We start from the raw sequence: 14,776 nt of genomic DNA on the forward strand, positions 1-14,776 counted from the left end.
TTCAGTTTGAATTGTCAAACAAATATATACATGTATTTAAAGAGTGAGCTTGGAAGGTTTGAGTTCTATTAAGTACTACTTTGTTATATAATTCAGCAGGATACGTAGTACTGTAGATCCTAACAGTACCTCTTAGTTTTGTAACTATGAGCTGTAGTGGTACCTGTGAGAGCTGTAGGGCAGGAGCGTGCCTCTGTGGGAGAGAGCTGCAGTGCAGCGTAATGCGTGTGACTAGAGGTGCTAAGAACTACCAGCGAGACTGAAGCGTTTGTTGCTGCTAAGCGGACTGCAAGCAGAGGAAGTTCCAGTCTGCTCCGGGAGAGCTGTACAGCAGTGAGTCAGAGAGTAAGTGATGCTAGCGTGTAGGAACGCTGAAGCCCGGTTTAGTGGGGAGGAGTCTCCGGTTCTCACGTAGTTTCTGTTTTGGAGGAAGCGCCGATCACGGCAAAAGTAATCTCAGAGTGGATGTTAATTACTTTGTTGCATAGACTTGTGCAAATAGGTAGAATGTTGCAGGTGTAATAAAAAGTAAAAGTTACTTCTCCACGAAACAGTCCCCAATTGCTTCCTCTGTATAACGGCCAGAATGTTGTTGGTTCCAGAACCAGGAAAGAATTGGAGGGTAGATACTTTTGTATTACAATCAATTGATAGAATGTGATGAGGAATTCCTTTGAAAATATAGCTCAGGAAAACTGTAGCCTTACTACTAGAATACTAAGCAAAGTGCAACAGGAAATGGTGGAACTTATAGAGGATCCGCCCAATGAGAGTCTACATGTCAAGCCTTAAAGAGACACTAACCCTGACACCCAGACGGCCTCTTCTATCTTCATGCATCCGGTGCGGAGCAGCTCCATCTTCAAGACATCCGACGCGGAGCATCCTCTTCTTACAACATCTTCTTTGGAATGAAGGTTTCTTTAAATGACGTCATCCAAGATGGCGTCCCTTAGATTCCAATTGGCTGATAGAATTCTATCAGCCAATCGGAATTAAGGTTGAAAAAATCCTATTGGCTGTTGCAATCAGCCAATAGGATTGAACTTTCTTCCTATTGGCTGATCCAATCAGCCAATAGGATTGAGCTCTCATTCTATTGGCTATTCCAATCAGCCAATAGAATGCAAGCTCAATCCTATTGGCTGATTGGATCAGGGGGCGGCAGATTAGGGGTGTTTAGACTCGGGGTACATGTTAGGGTGTAAGGTGTAAACATAACTTTTATTCTTCCATAGGAATCAATGGGATATCGGGCAGCAGCGAACATGAGCTTTCACTGCTTTCAGACTCCCATTGATTCCTATGGCATTTGCCGCCTCCAGGGGGGCGGATTGAAAACCAGGTACGCTGGGCCGGAATAGTGACGAGCGTACCTGCTAGATATTTGTTAACTAGCAAAAGTAGTCAAATAGTGCAGAATTTGCATTTGGAACATCTGTAGTGACATAAGCATCGATCTGTGTCGGACTGAGACCGGCGAATCGTATGTTACGTCACAAATTTGTACTTTTGCCGGTCTGTAGGCTTTGATAAATAAGGGGAATCAGGCTCTCCACAATTACGCTGGGGATTTCCAGCGTATTTGTGGTTGAATGCTTGATAAATAAGCCTCTATTTGTGTATTTTTTTTATTTTAATAAAAATTTTATTGCGGTTCAGATCAAGGCCTACAAACATTACATGTCAATAAAAGAAAGATTTGTTTCAAGGTACAGAACTAATAGAGACAACAACAAAAATAAATAGTAAGATACCATACATGTTTATATGACATATTGAAAACATATTAGAGTACATATTACCTGCCCGTTGGACTATACACCTTCTACATGGAGCGTGAGGCCACTCTTGGACCTCCTAGTAGAATGGGAGATATACAGATATAGAAGGTAGACTCAATCAGGAGGAGACCACTTTTGGGTCTTGAATGGTGAACCTAATTTTGTTTTAAATTTCAATGTTAACACCTTGTTATATACTTTAAATAACTGATCCAACAAAAAGATAGTAGGAACCCAGACTAACTATGCAATGTATGTAGGTAATTATTAAACAAAATACTCAAAAGGAGGGGTAAGCAGGTATATAAAGTCAGTAATCCTAAAACGCAGAAAATATCAGCGTCACTCTTTTATTATATGAGACCTATAACTAACTTCCAATGTACATGTCAGACTGTAAATGGGATTAACCACTCTCATATGTGAAAATTTTCTACTGTAGCTTAATAGATAAATAGAGTAACCTCTTATTCTGTCTATTGGTATTGGCTCCAAGGGAACTTGTCACTTTACATGCTTCAGTTAAACAACTATCAGTAATTAGTAATAGTGAACAGTGATCTCCAGCATTATGCTGACTACTAAAAATCTAACTATAGTAAATTTCTGAAGAGTTAATTTAAATCTATTGTATGGAGAGAACCTATGGAAAAACTAAGCACAAGGTCAAAGCTGAACCCGCTATCTCGGCCACCGACAGCGGGACTAAAGTAAAATTATCTAGCAGCTATAAATTAGATGTTAAATAACCTCTCAGTGAATAGCATAAGCATGGAAGGGAATTTGTCATGTGAAGGCATCAGGAGTCCTTGGATTAACACAGAAAATAAACATAGTGTACCCATTATTTTTATAGTACTATAACTACAATATAATTTTCCTAAAATTTAGAGAGCATCTCGTGAATTAGCATAGTCTATGACATTAGGCTGAACATTCAACAAAAAAGATTTAAAAAAAAAAAAAAAACTTTGATAGTGACATAAAATGTAAGCATATGAATATGACCAGAACATGGTAGCTTCACTATTCAGGACTTATTAAGAGTATGGTAGTTTAACCAACTCCTGCTCTCTGAGGGGCTAGTGCATATAAAGTGTGGCTGTCTTTAATACAGGGAAAGTTGGTAGATGAAGAGCATGATGGGATCGGCCCTCTATGCAGAATTATGTGAGATGACGCTTTGTAGCATAAATTGAGCTGAGAAGACATTTCCAGGTTCCTTACCACTTTGTGTAAAGTTAATATCTGGCACTAGTGTAGATCTAGGAGACTACTTGTATATACTTTGGGTCTAGTGATAAAGGACCAAAACGAGAAGGTTTCCTGGTCTCCTTAGTCAGTCAGCAGATTAAGTTGGGCTTCATCTTCTTTAAATGTGATCATGAAACTGTCCTCCTCGGTGACTGAAAGTTTAGTGTGCACAGACTTATTACCCATATGATCCGACAGGCGTGTAGCTCTGTTAGAATTAGTTGAAAGTGCCCCAGCTCCCTTTGCTTGCTGTTTCTCTATTTGACAGTCAGGTGAACATCTGGGAAAGATTTTCTCTATAGTTGCCACGAACACTTGTTCCAATTCTGAGAAGTGTTCATTAAGTAGATCCATTATCTCCTCTTCCCACATGGCGGTCGCCATCTTGACTTCCTCTGGTAGGTAACAAAGCAAATATGTTGGGTTCCAGTATAGAAGTAGGTGTTTTTAGTCAGTAATATAATTTAGAACTTAGCTCAAGGTGATATGTCTGGATTCTCAAGCAGAATGGGTGGGGGAGGCATCTGCAGACTAGCCTTTGATACTAAAGGTATTCACTAACATAGTATTATTGTAGAAAACCAGAACTCTATCTAAGAGCTGCAGCTGAGTAGTAGAATACCTCAAGGTCCGTTACGGCAAGAGATCTCTAAGTCAGATACGTGCAAGTATCATCTCGGCACTCAAAATATAGGAGGTTTCGCCGCCATTGTTCTATAGCTGGGCTGCTTCATTCTGGAGACATAGCCGTATTATGCACTCGTCTGGCTTCTTAGGCTGCTTAGACACCACTCCCTACTAGGAAGAGCTTGAGATTACAGTATTTTCATAACAACTTATAAATAAATTTTGTATAAAACTCTGTTTATTTCAGTTAGCCCAGGGAGCTTCTCAAAAACATGTCTTCCTGCTCCGGTAGTTTGCTCCGCCCCCTCCTATTTGTGTATTTTATGTTTTTGTGCATGGCAGTTACAGTTACTAACTGGGCTATTGCCCTCTCTTTTTAAAATTCCTCAACTGCTCCTTTGTATCTGAGTGAAATAGCCTATTTTTCAAATGTCTTATTACTGAAGGGTAAGATATGTTGTATTATTTATTATGCTGGGCTAGATTTCTATGCAGTACATTATTTTTATTTACTATTTTTAGACAAAGAGATTTTTGCCTTTAATACTTATTGCCCAAGGTTGTCTGTCTCATATGTCTCAGACTTCAAAATTCTTCCATGTGCCACTTTCCGCTAGATTTAGAATTTTGCGGCCAAAGGGGTGCGTTTGCTACGCATGTTTTTTTACCCACGCACCTTTTAAACAACGCTGGTATTTAGAGTTGTCTGAAGGGCTGCGTTAGGCTCCAAAAACGGAGCGTAGAGCATAATTTACCGCCACTTCAACTCTCAATACCAGCGTTGCTAACGGACGCGGCCAGCTTCAAAAACGTGCTCGTGCACGATTCCCCCATAGGAAACAATGGGGCAGTTTGAGCTGGAAAAAAACCTAACACCTGCAAAAAAGCAGCGTTCAGCTCCTAACGCAGCCCCATTGTTTCCTATGGGGAAACACTTCCTAAGTCTGCACCTAACACCCTAACATGTACCCTGAGTCTAAACACCCCTAACCTTACACTTATTAACCCCTAATCTACCGCCCCGCTATCGCTGAACCCTGCATATTATTATTAACCCCTAATCTGCCACTCCGTACACCGCCGCAACCTACATTATCCCTATGAACCCCTAATCTACTGCCCCTAACATCGCCGACCCCTATATTATATTTATTAACCCCTAATCTGCCGCCCCCAACGTCGCCGCTACCTACCTACACTTATTAACCCCTAATCTGCCGACCGGACTTTGCCGCTACTCTAATAAATGTATTAACCCCTAAAGCTAAGTCTAACCCTAACCCTAACACCCCCCTAAGTTAAATATAATTTAAATCTAACAAAATAAAATAAATCTTATTAAATAAATTAATCCTATTTAAAGCTAAATACTTGCCTGTAAAATAAACTCTAATATAGCTACAATATAACGAATAATTATATTGTAGCTATTTTAGGATTTATATTTATTTTACAGGCAACTATGTATTTATTTTAACTAGGTACAATAGCTATTAAATAGTTATTTACTATTTTATAGCTACTGAGTTAAAATAAATACAAAATTACCTGTAAAATAAATCCTAACCTAAGTTACAATTAAACCTAACACTACACTATCAATAAATTAATTAACTAAATTACCTACAATTATCAACTAAACTAAATTACAAAAAAAACAAACACTAAATTACAAAAAATAAAAAAAGATTACAAGAATTTTAAATTAATTACACCTACTCTAAGCCGTATAGAGAATCAGTAAAGAACTGACTAAAGGGTACAAATCCCAAAGATCTGTGAAAAAACAAAGCGCAAACAGACTCAAGTGTAGATAGATAAGGCGCAAAATACCACGCTAATGTATTACACTTACAGTGTTAAAAGTTTAATCAGGCGTTTATTAAAAAACATCAGATGTATCAGCAAACACAATAAGAGCAATATCAGTCCGTGAAACTGTGCGAGTCCCTCAGGATAGTCGTCACAGAACAAGATGGTTCAGTTCCTTACAGGCTTCCGTAGTCGCGGCTCTGGTAGCAATGTCCGTAGCAGAGTATCAGGTGTCAGTGAATTCGCACACAGAGCACTACGGGTCCTCAGATAGTCCAAAATTGACCCCAACGTGTTTCAACCGCTAACGTGCGGTCTTTCTCAAGAGGTAGGATGAATAATGAGTCCTACGGTGCAAGTGTATTTATAGCACATAATCTTATTCCATTGGTCCCATATCGGCTAGGTATTTCCAAGGTCTCTAAATGTTTTTCTACTTGCATTCGTATGAAACTGAAACATAACTCAATGATATGTGAAAAATGAAAATAAAAACAGAATTTCATGCTAAATATAAATAATATTCTAGAAACATACTAAAATTAAACACAGGATCGATATTTAATTTAATATATTGGCATTCAATAGTTAGTATAAAAGCAAAAAAACTGATAAATGAATAGAGAAACTAATGAATAAAAAGTGACTGAAATAATAAATACAATAATAGTTGAACTATGTGTTAACATTATAAGAAATGGATATATATATAAATATGTGAATACAAAACACATAAAAGAATACATAGAAAAGCGTAAAAATTATTCTTAGGAACTTCATATATAAACATATATAAAATATATAAAATACATATTATATATAAATAAAAATAAAGATAATAAAATACACTGTATATGTAATAATATGTAAAAAAGATCAAAACTTGATTACCAGGAGAATAGATAACTAGATTAATACACTAAACTAACATATATATAAGGAGGAACAGCCATTCTCTTACTAGAGATATAAAATTATTGTGTTAATGGTATGAATTAGGAATTGAGGGGAAAAAAATCCTAAGTTTAAAAAAAACTAAAATTAAAAAAATGATTATTATGAAAACAATAAGTCTCACAGCTAGCCCTATCACTACTGGTCTATTGAGCTAACAATTGTTACAGGTACTACACAATATTACATTACATAAAGGCAGCCAGGTCTAAATCAACGTTAAGACCCCCTGGACACAAACAATTTAATTTTTGTATCCAGTAGGTCTCACGTTTACGTAGAGTTAACAGTCTATTTTGGGTGGATGGGGGTATCCAATCAATGACCTGTACCTTCAAAGATTTGGAATCTCCACCATGTACATCTCTATAATGTCGTGGCACACTGTGGTTGTCTATTTCATTTTTAATATTATTAAGATGTTCAGAGACTCTCCGCCTGATTTTCCTTTTGGTGCGACCTACATACATAAGGTCACACCCACATGTTAATAAATATATTACATATGTTGAATCACAGGTACAACGGCACTTAATTAGAAAATCATGTGATTGATCACTATTTCTAAAGTTGGGTTCTTTCTTCACATGTTTACACATACCACAGTTATGTTTGCCACATTTATAAGTGCCCTCTTTTAGGCTTAGCCAATTGCTTTTCTGTGATGTCAATGTATTAGTTTTAACCGTTTTTAATTTACTGGGAGCTAATAAGTTCCTCAAGTTTTTCCCTTTCCTGAAGGTGATAGATGGATGTTCAGGTAGTGAGGGTGCTAACAGACTGTCTGATTTTAAAATACCCCAATGTTTGTTGAAAACCTCTTTGATAATATTGTGTCCTTCATTAAAGGTTGTGATAAACCTGATGTGATCCTTATTATATTTAACTTTAAAGTTACTTCGTTCTCTCATATCATTTTCTTCTCTTTTGAGAAGGGACTCTCTCGTTCGCTCTAGGGCCTTCATTCTTGAATTGTCTATAATAGCTGAGTCATAACCTTTAACTATAAATTTATGGGTCAAGATGTCAGCCTCTTTATTAAAATCACTAATGGAACTACAATTTCTTCTTAACCTGAGAAATTGGCTATAAGGGATATTATCTTTCCAATTGCGTTGGTGTGCACTCTTATAATCTATGAAACTGTTTCTTTCAGTAGGTTTCCTGAAATTTGACACTGCTATTTTATTTTCATTATTAACAAATAGACGCAGGTCAAGAAATTCAATTTCAGTTTTTGAGTGGTTTTCAGTAAATTTAAGATTATAATCATTATGATTAATATATTTAACAAATTCCTCAACCAAAGCAAACTCCCCCTGCCACAGAATAATCACATCGTCAATATATCTATAATATTTGACTATATTATTACTAAATTTATGTGATGTCCAGATATATTCGTCTTCGAAGGTGTGCATATACAGATTAGCATAGGATGGAGCAAAAGTAGTGCCCATCGCAGTGCCTCTAATTTGTCTGTAATGCACACCCTCGAAGACGAAATAATTGTGTTCCAAAATAAACTGTATACATTGTAAAATAAATTGTTGATGGGCCCCATTGAATCCCCATTTGGCAAGTTCCAATTCTACTGCTTTAATCCCCTTATCGTGTGGTATTGACGTATATAATGCCGATACATCACAGGTGATCCAGCAGAACCTGTTATCCCACTCAATTCCTTCAAAGATCCTAATGACATGTGAGGTGTCCTTCAAGTAAGCCCTGGTATTTTTAACCAAGTCTTGCAAAAAATAATCTATATACTTGGAAACTTTGTCAGTTATAGAACAAATTCCAGAAATAATGGGCCTACCTGGAGGGCACTCCACACTCTTGTGAACCTTTGGAAGGTAGTAAAAATACGGGACTTTGGGATCCAATTCCTGTAAATACTTAAATTCGTCATTATTCAATATACCCTCAATTTTTGCATTAACTAGAATAGAATTAAGTTTAGACATATAAGATCTGGTCGGATCATTTTTGAGGATACAATAGGTGTCCCTATCCCCTAATAGGTTATGTGTTTCTTTAAGATAATCAGATCTTAATTGAATCACAAGTCCTCCTCCCTTATCCGCTGCCCTAAAAACGATCGTATCATCGTCCATTAATTTCTTGAGAGAATGTCTCTCAAGAATGGTGAGATTATCATTGTGTTTATTCAATAAATTATCCTTTTTACTTTTAATTTTGGATAGAATGTCTTTAGGTACAAATATAGCACTCATGAACGTGAAGAAGTAACGGCAAAAAATAAACTAAACTAAAATATAACTTTTACTAGATCATTTAAAAACAGGGGTTTGACACACATTTTAAAATCTAATTTGGTCTACTACCATGTAGCCAGAAAGTGTAAGTACTGGCCTTTGAGAGACAAAACAGCCTTTCTTAGGATTGGTATTGAGTCTCATGTGGAGATGACTAGCTACTGTTACCAATATGGGTATAAATCAGCCGGGATAATTACATATTATCTGGGTCCACTAAGATATGTGATACATTACTAATAACTGAAGGTACCGATAAAAAGTATGTGAAATACTCTAAGCCCCCTAAAAAAATAACAAAGCCCCCAAAATAAAAAAATGCCCTACCCTATTCTAAAATAAAAAGTTTACAGCTGATGACTTTTGGGCATGCCCCGCAAAAGGCCCTTTTAAGGGCTGGTAAGGTAAAAGAGCTGTAAACATTTTATTTTAGAATAGGGTAGGGCATTTTTTTATTTTGGGGGGCTTTGTTATTTTTTTAGGGGGCTTAGAGTAGGTGTAATTAGTTTAAAATTCTTGTAATCTTTTTTTATTTTTTGTAATTTAGTGTTTGTTTTTTTGTAATTTAGATTAGTTGATTTAATTGTAGATAATTGTTGGTAGTTTAGTTAATTAATTTATTGATAGTGTAGTGTTAGGTTTAATTGTAACTTAGGTTAGGATTTATTTTACAGGTAATTTTGTATTTATTTTAACTAGGTAGCTATTAAATAGTAAATAACAATTTAATGGCTATTGTACCTAGTAAAAATAAATACAAAGTTGCCTGTAAAATAAATATAAATCCTAAAATAGCTACAATATAATTATTCATTATATTGTAGCTATATTAGGGTTTATTTTACAGGTAAGTATTTATCTTTAAATAGGATTAATTTATTTAATAAGATTTATTTAATTTTGTTAGATTTAAATTATATTTAACTTAGGGGGGTGTTAGGGTTAGACTTAGCTTTAGGGGTTAACACATTTATTATAGTAGCGGCGAGGTCCGGTCGGCAGATTAGGGGTTAATAAGTGTAGGTAGGTAGCAGCGATTTTGGGGGGGCAGATTAGGGGTTAATAAATATTATGTAGGTGTCGGCGATGTTAGGGGCAGCAGATTAGGGTACATAGGGATAATGTAGGTTGCGGCGGCGTGCAGTCAGCAGATTAGGATTTAAAAAAAATACTTATAGTGGCGGCGATGTGGGGGGACCTCGGTTTAGGGGTGCATAGGTAGTTTATGGGTGTTAGTGTAGAGCACAGTAGTTAAGAGCTTTATGAACCGGCGTTAGCCCATAAAGCTCTTAACTCCTGACTTTTTTCTGCGGCTGGAGTTTTGTCGTTAGAGTTCTAACGCTCACTTCAGCCAAGACTCTAAATACCGGCGTTAGGAAGATCCCATTGAAAAGATAGGATACGCAATTGGCGTAAGGGGATTTGCGGTATGGAAAGTCTCGGCTGGAAAGTGAGCGTTAGACCCTTTCCTGACTGACTCTAAATACCAGCAGGCAGCCAAAACCAGCGTTAGGACCCCTTAACGCTGGTTTTGACGGCTAACGCAGAACTCTAAATCTAGGCGATTGTTTGCAAACATTTTTTTATTGTTTTTACATGAATACTATTTACAGTAAAATAAAGCTTTTTGGTGGCTGTCTTCATTTATTGTATGTGTATTGTACATAATTCTTTAGAGGGTAGATCCACTGATATCAATTTATTTTCTATTTTGCAGGATTGTTACCAGTTTAAATTTGCAATCCTGAATGAATCACATTAGACATTCTAACAGGCTCTTATCGCTAAAGGAATCTGTCCTTACTCTGTTTCCTCAATACAAGGGAGAGGGTCAGATGTTGCTTCAGTATTTAAAGGTTTATGCACTCTGTAGTTGTGGTGGCTATGCCTCCTCCAAGTATGCACAAAAGTTATACGTCTGAAAGCCATTCTAAAGGTACATTATTAAGTTCTGTATAAAACCTTAGGACACCTCAGGTTGTTTCTGAAGGTGAGTTTTTCATGATGCTCACAAGTTTTTTTAATGATCAGGACACAGAGTCTACCTATTTTATAATTGAGCTTGAACATTTAATTGTTTTGCTTAAAGAGGTTTTATGTACTTTAGACTTCCAAGACTCATTTGATGAAAAACCTTTAAAACAGCTGGATTGTATTTTTAAACCTTATGCTAAATCACATGAATTTTTTTTTCTGTTCCTGAGGCTTTTATAATTGGGGACCTGGTCTTCTCTATTAGTCCGTCGTCTAAATTTAATAGGATGTTTCCTTTACTGGCTTCTAATGTAGAGCTTTGGGAAACTTCAAATGGTGGATGGTGTTTTTTTCACTTTAGCCAAACACACTACTATTTTCTTAGGATAGTACATCTGTCAGGTACCATATAGACATGAAACTGGTAACTTTTCATTGAAAGGCCTTTTTAGCAAGCAATTATTTGTGGTCCCATTGATGATATAATTAAATGTTATGCTAAGTATATAACTTTAGCATTGCTGACCAGAAGGGCTTTATGACTTAAGTCATTGTCAGCAAACAGTGTGTCCAAAGATCATTTTTTCAAAGAATGTATTTGGCCTGGTCTTGACGTTATCATTTAAACTGTTTCTGGAGGAAAAGGAGCTTCTCTCCCTCAGGACAAGTAGACTAAGGGACACACAACAAATAGTCATTTTGTGTTCCTGGAAATGTGATTCTAGTTGGAACAAGGCCAAGCTTTCTATGAGCCTTCTTTCTCTTCTAAATCAGCTCCGATCCAGATTCTTTTAAGCTAGGGGACTGTTTACATCTTTTTTTCAGAAGGCCTAATCACAGTCTGCACAAGATAACTGGGTTCTAAACATAATTTTCCATGATTACAGAATAGGTTTCAAATCAAGGCCTATTCAAGGAAGGTGTCTTCTATCTTAAGTTCCAAAAAACATTGCATGTTTTTTGGCTGTATTAGCTGTAGTTTAACGTTTGGAACAAGGGTAATGATTTTATTCCATTATTTCCAAGAAAGAGGATAATTTCAACCCTATTCTGGACTTAATGACTATAAATAACTTTCTCAGAGTTTCTATTTTCACAATAGTAACAATGTGGACAATTCTACCCCTTATTCAACAGGTTCAATTTATGTCCAAATTTAATTTGAAGGATGCCTATCTCCCTATTCCATCTCCAGTTTCTAAAATTTGTCTTTCAGGACAAACTTTTTTAGTTTCTAAAAGACATAAAAGAGACAGATGCGCCACATGGCGCAATATTGTTTGTTCAACAGAGTAAATGTGATCTTTTGGTGCCAATATACACTCACAATTTAGGAGGCACTCCAATTAGTGCAACAGAAGCAGTCTGGGATCAATCACAGTCACCCAGCAGACCGTCCTCTTAGGCAAAGTGGTATATTTATTTAGTAAAGCATCTTCATTGATGCTGATCAAGCAGGAAGGGATCAATACAGTCACCCAACAGACTATGGCAGGTTCTCACAGCAGTCAATCAGCAAATATTCCAGGGGACCAAAATAGGTCCAATTGATACACAATAGCAAGTGTTCATATAAAAGGTTAATACTTTACTTGGTAAAACAATAAAAACAAGCGACGCGTTTCTCAGCACACAGGCTGTTTCATCAGGCTTATAAAATGTAACTAAAACACTTGCTATTGTGTATTTATAACACACATTTGTATCAACCTAATTGGGCACACATGAGAGGGGAGTAACAGATCATTTATCCCTATGGTAACATCCTATCAACATTCTCTATGTTAGATGACATAAGCAATACAACAAAACAACTAAGCATAACATTCTGATACATAATTATTATCAATGATCATATATAGTTTTATCTCATATGGATACATCCAACATACATAGATAGAAAAAATCCCATTGGACATCGTCAAACATAGTAAGATTTGTGGTTATCTGTGTAATATCTATAATATGACTTGTATAAATACTTATTGCTAAGCAGTGTAAACTGAACGGATTTGTATTTATAAATAAAATATGTTGGTTTGAGCTTAAACAAATTACATACTTTGTATGAAGTGATGGGTCCGCCTGTATTTGGATCTCTTTCGGCGTTCTCTAATATTCACTGCGCATGCGTGTGCACTCGTATGTCAATCCCTACATGACAGAGGCGCATGCGTGTAAAATAATCCATAACAATGTGTGTAACCAGTTAGACAAGGTCCAACCGCGAGCCAATCAAATGACAGATAGCACATCATGTGAGATGCCAAATTTGAGCTATTTAAACATCTAGATTTTGAAATGTAGCGCGCATTCACAGATTCGCTAATATACAACAAAGTGAACTCCTATAACTGTCTGTCATAATATATCGTGTACTGCAGTCTGTATGGTATTCAAGGAAGAAATGTTTGAGCTCAATGTAACAATTAGCCCGTGACAGTCAGTTACTCCTATATTTCTAAAAATACTGAGTCAGATGACTAGCTCAGGATACCAGCCAATCAGCGAGGGTTGTTATGGCCAATCAAATTAGTGTAGTGCCAGAGGTGTGTCAGTGGGGGATCGTAATCTGAGAGAATCATTAAAGTGTCATATGTATGATTATTTTAGGATATTGAAGAGCAAGGGTTATAGTCTTGGGATAGCCCAAGTCAATCGATTGGATATAATAAAAGACTATAATGTTTAATGATCACCCTCAAACCAACAACAACACTAATTTAGATAGCAAGTCTTGATGCCAAAGTATATTCTCCACTTTAATGTAGTTAAGTATATCTGATTAATCTGTGAGGTGAACGTTGATGTGGATATGAAAGTGATATGAAAATAAAATGTGGTGTTGTTTGGTGTAATATGAGAGATGTTACAGAGGTGTGAAAGGTAATAGTTATATTAAAAATTATATTAAAACTAATAGTCCCTAAGTGAGTGCTCATAGTATAAGAACTAGCTAGTAGGCAGCTATTGTACAGACAAAAAACATGGTACAAGGATGTTAATTGCATAACAAGTGTTAAAATAATATAAGTGTTCTAGGTGTTCTAATATAGTTATATTGAAACTAATAATGAGTGCACATAGTATAAGGACTAGCTAATAGGCAGCTATTGTACAGAGATAATTACATGGTACAAGAAAGTTATTTACATAACAATGTTGAGATAATATAAGTGTTCTAAGTGCGATAAATAAAAATTGTTCCTAATACAAATAATATAAGTGTTTATAATACCATATCAATGTTAATATTATTGTGTAGCAAAAAAGTCTAATGTATGTTTCATGTTCGTATTTTATTAATATCTTCCATGAAGATTCTGTGATGACCACATATAAATGTATTAGCGTATAATAGAGTATGATAACATATGTGAATAGAGTGACATAAATAGACTATGACATTATCAATACCTAATGTAACACAGTGTATGCAAATGTATAAAAATATATATGGTATTAAAGTATCTATAAAAATATCAAATCAGAGTGATATGTCATAGGTTTTAATTGCTATTGGATAATGTGTAAAGGTCTAGTGGACAAAGTATTGGACTAATGAAGAGGAAAGGGATCGGTCCTATTTGGACAATTCCTGAAGTGATATAATAAATCTAAAGACTAGACTTTATGGGCCCATAAGACAGAGAGGACATTATTCCATAAGACAAAGAGAAAGACATTCTTATTAGAGTAATAAAGGAAGTATCTTAAGCTTGAATAAATTAATAAGTACGCCTAGTCAGATATTGAATGCAGCTAAATCCACACATTCGTTAAGACCATCTGGTGCCAGCGTGTGTAGTTTGTGTATCCAGTAGGTCTCTCTACGACGCAAACTAAGAAATGGATTATGACTATTTCGAGAGATTTGCTCAATGGGTATTATTGATAGTGTTTTTGCACTACCTTTGTGTGAAAAAGCGCAATGTCTCGAAAGGCTGTGTTTGAGGTATTTTCTCTTAATGTTATAAGTATGTTCACTCCAATGTTTCTTGATGGAGCGACTCGTGCGCCCTACATATTGAGCCCCACAAAGGCAACTCACCAAATAGATCACATAAGTAGATTCACAAGATAGCCTCTTGT

Source organism: Bombina bombina, chromosome 4 (genome assembly GCF_027579735.1).
Source record: "Bombina bombina isolate aBomBom1 chromosome 4, aBomBom1.pri, whole genome shotgun sequence".
NCBI lineage: Eukaryota > Metazoa > Chordata > Amphibia > Anura > Bombinatoridae > Bombina > Bombina bombina.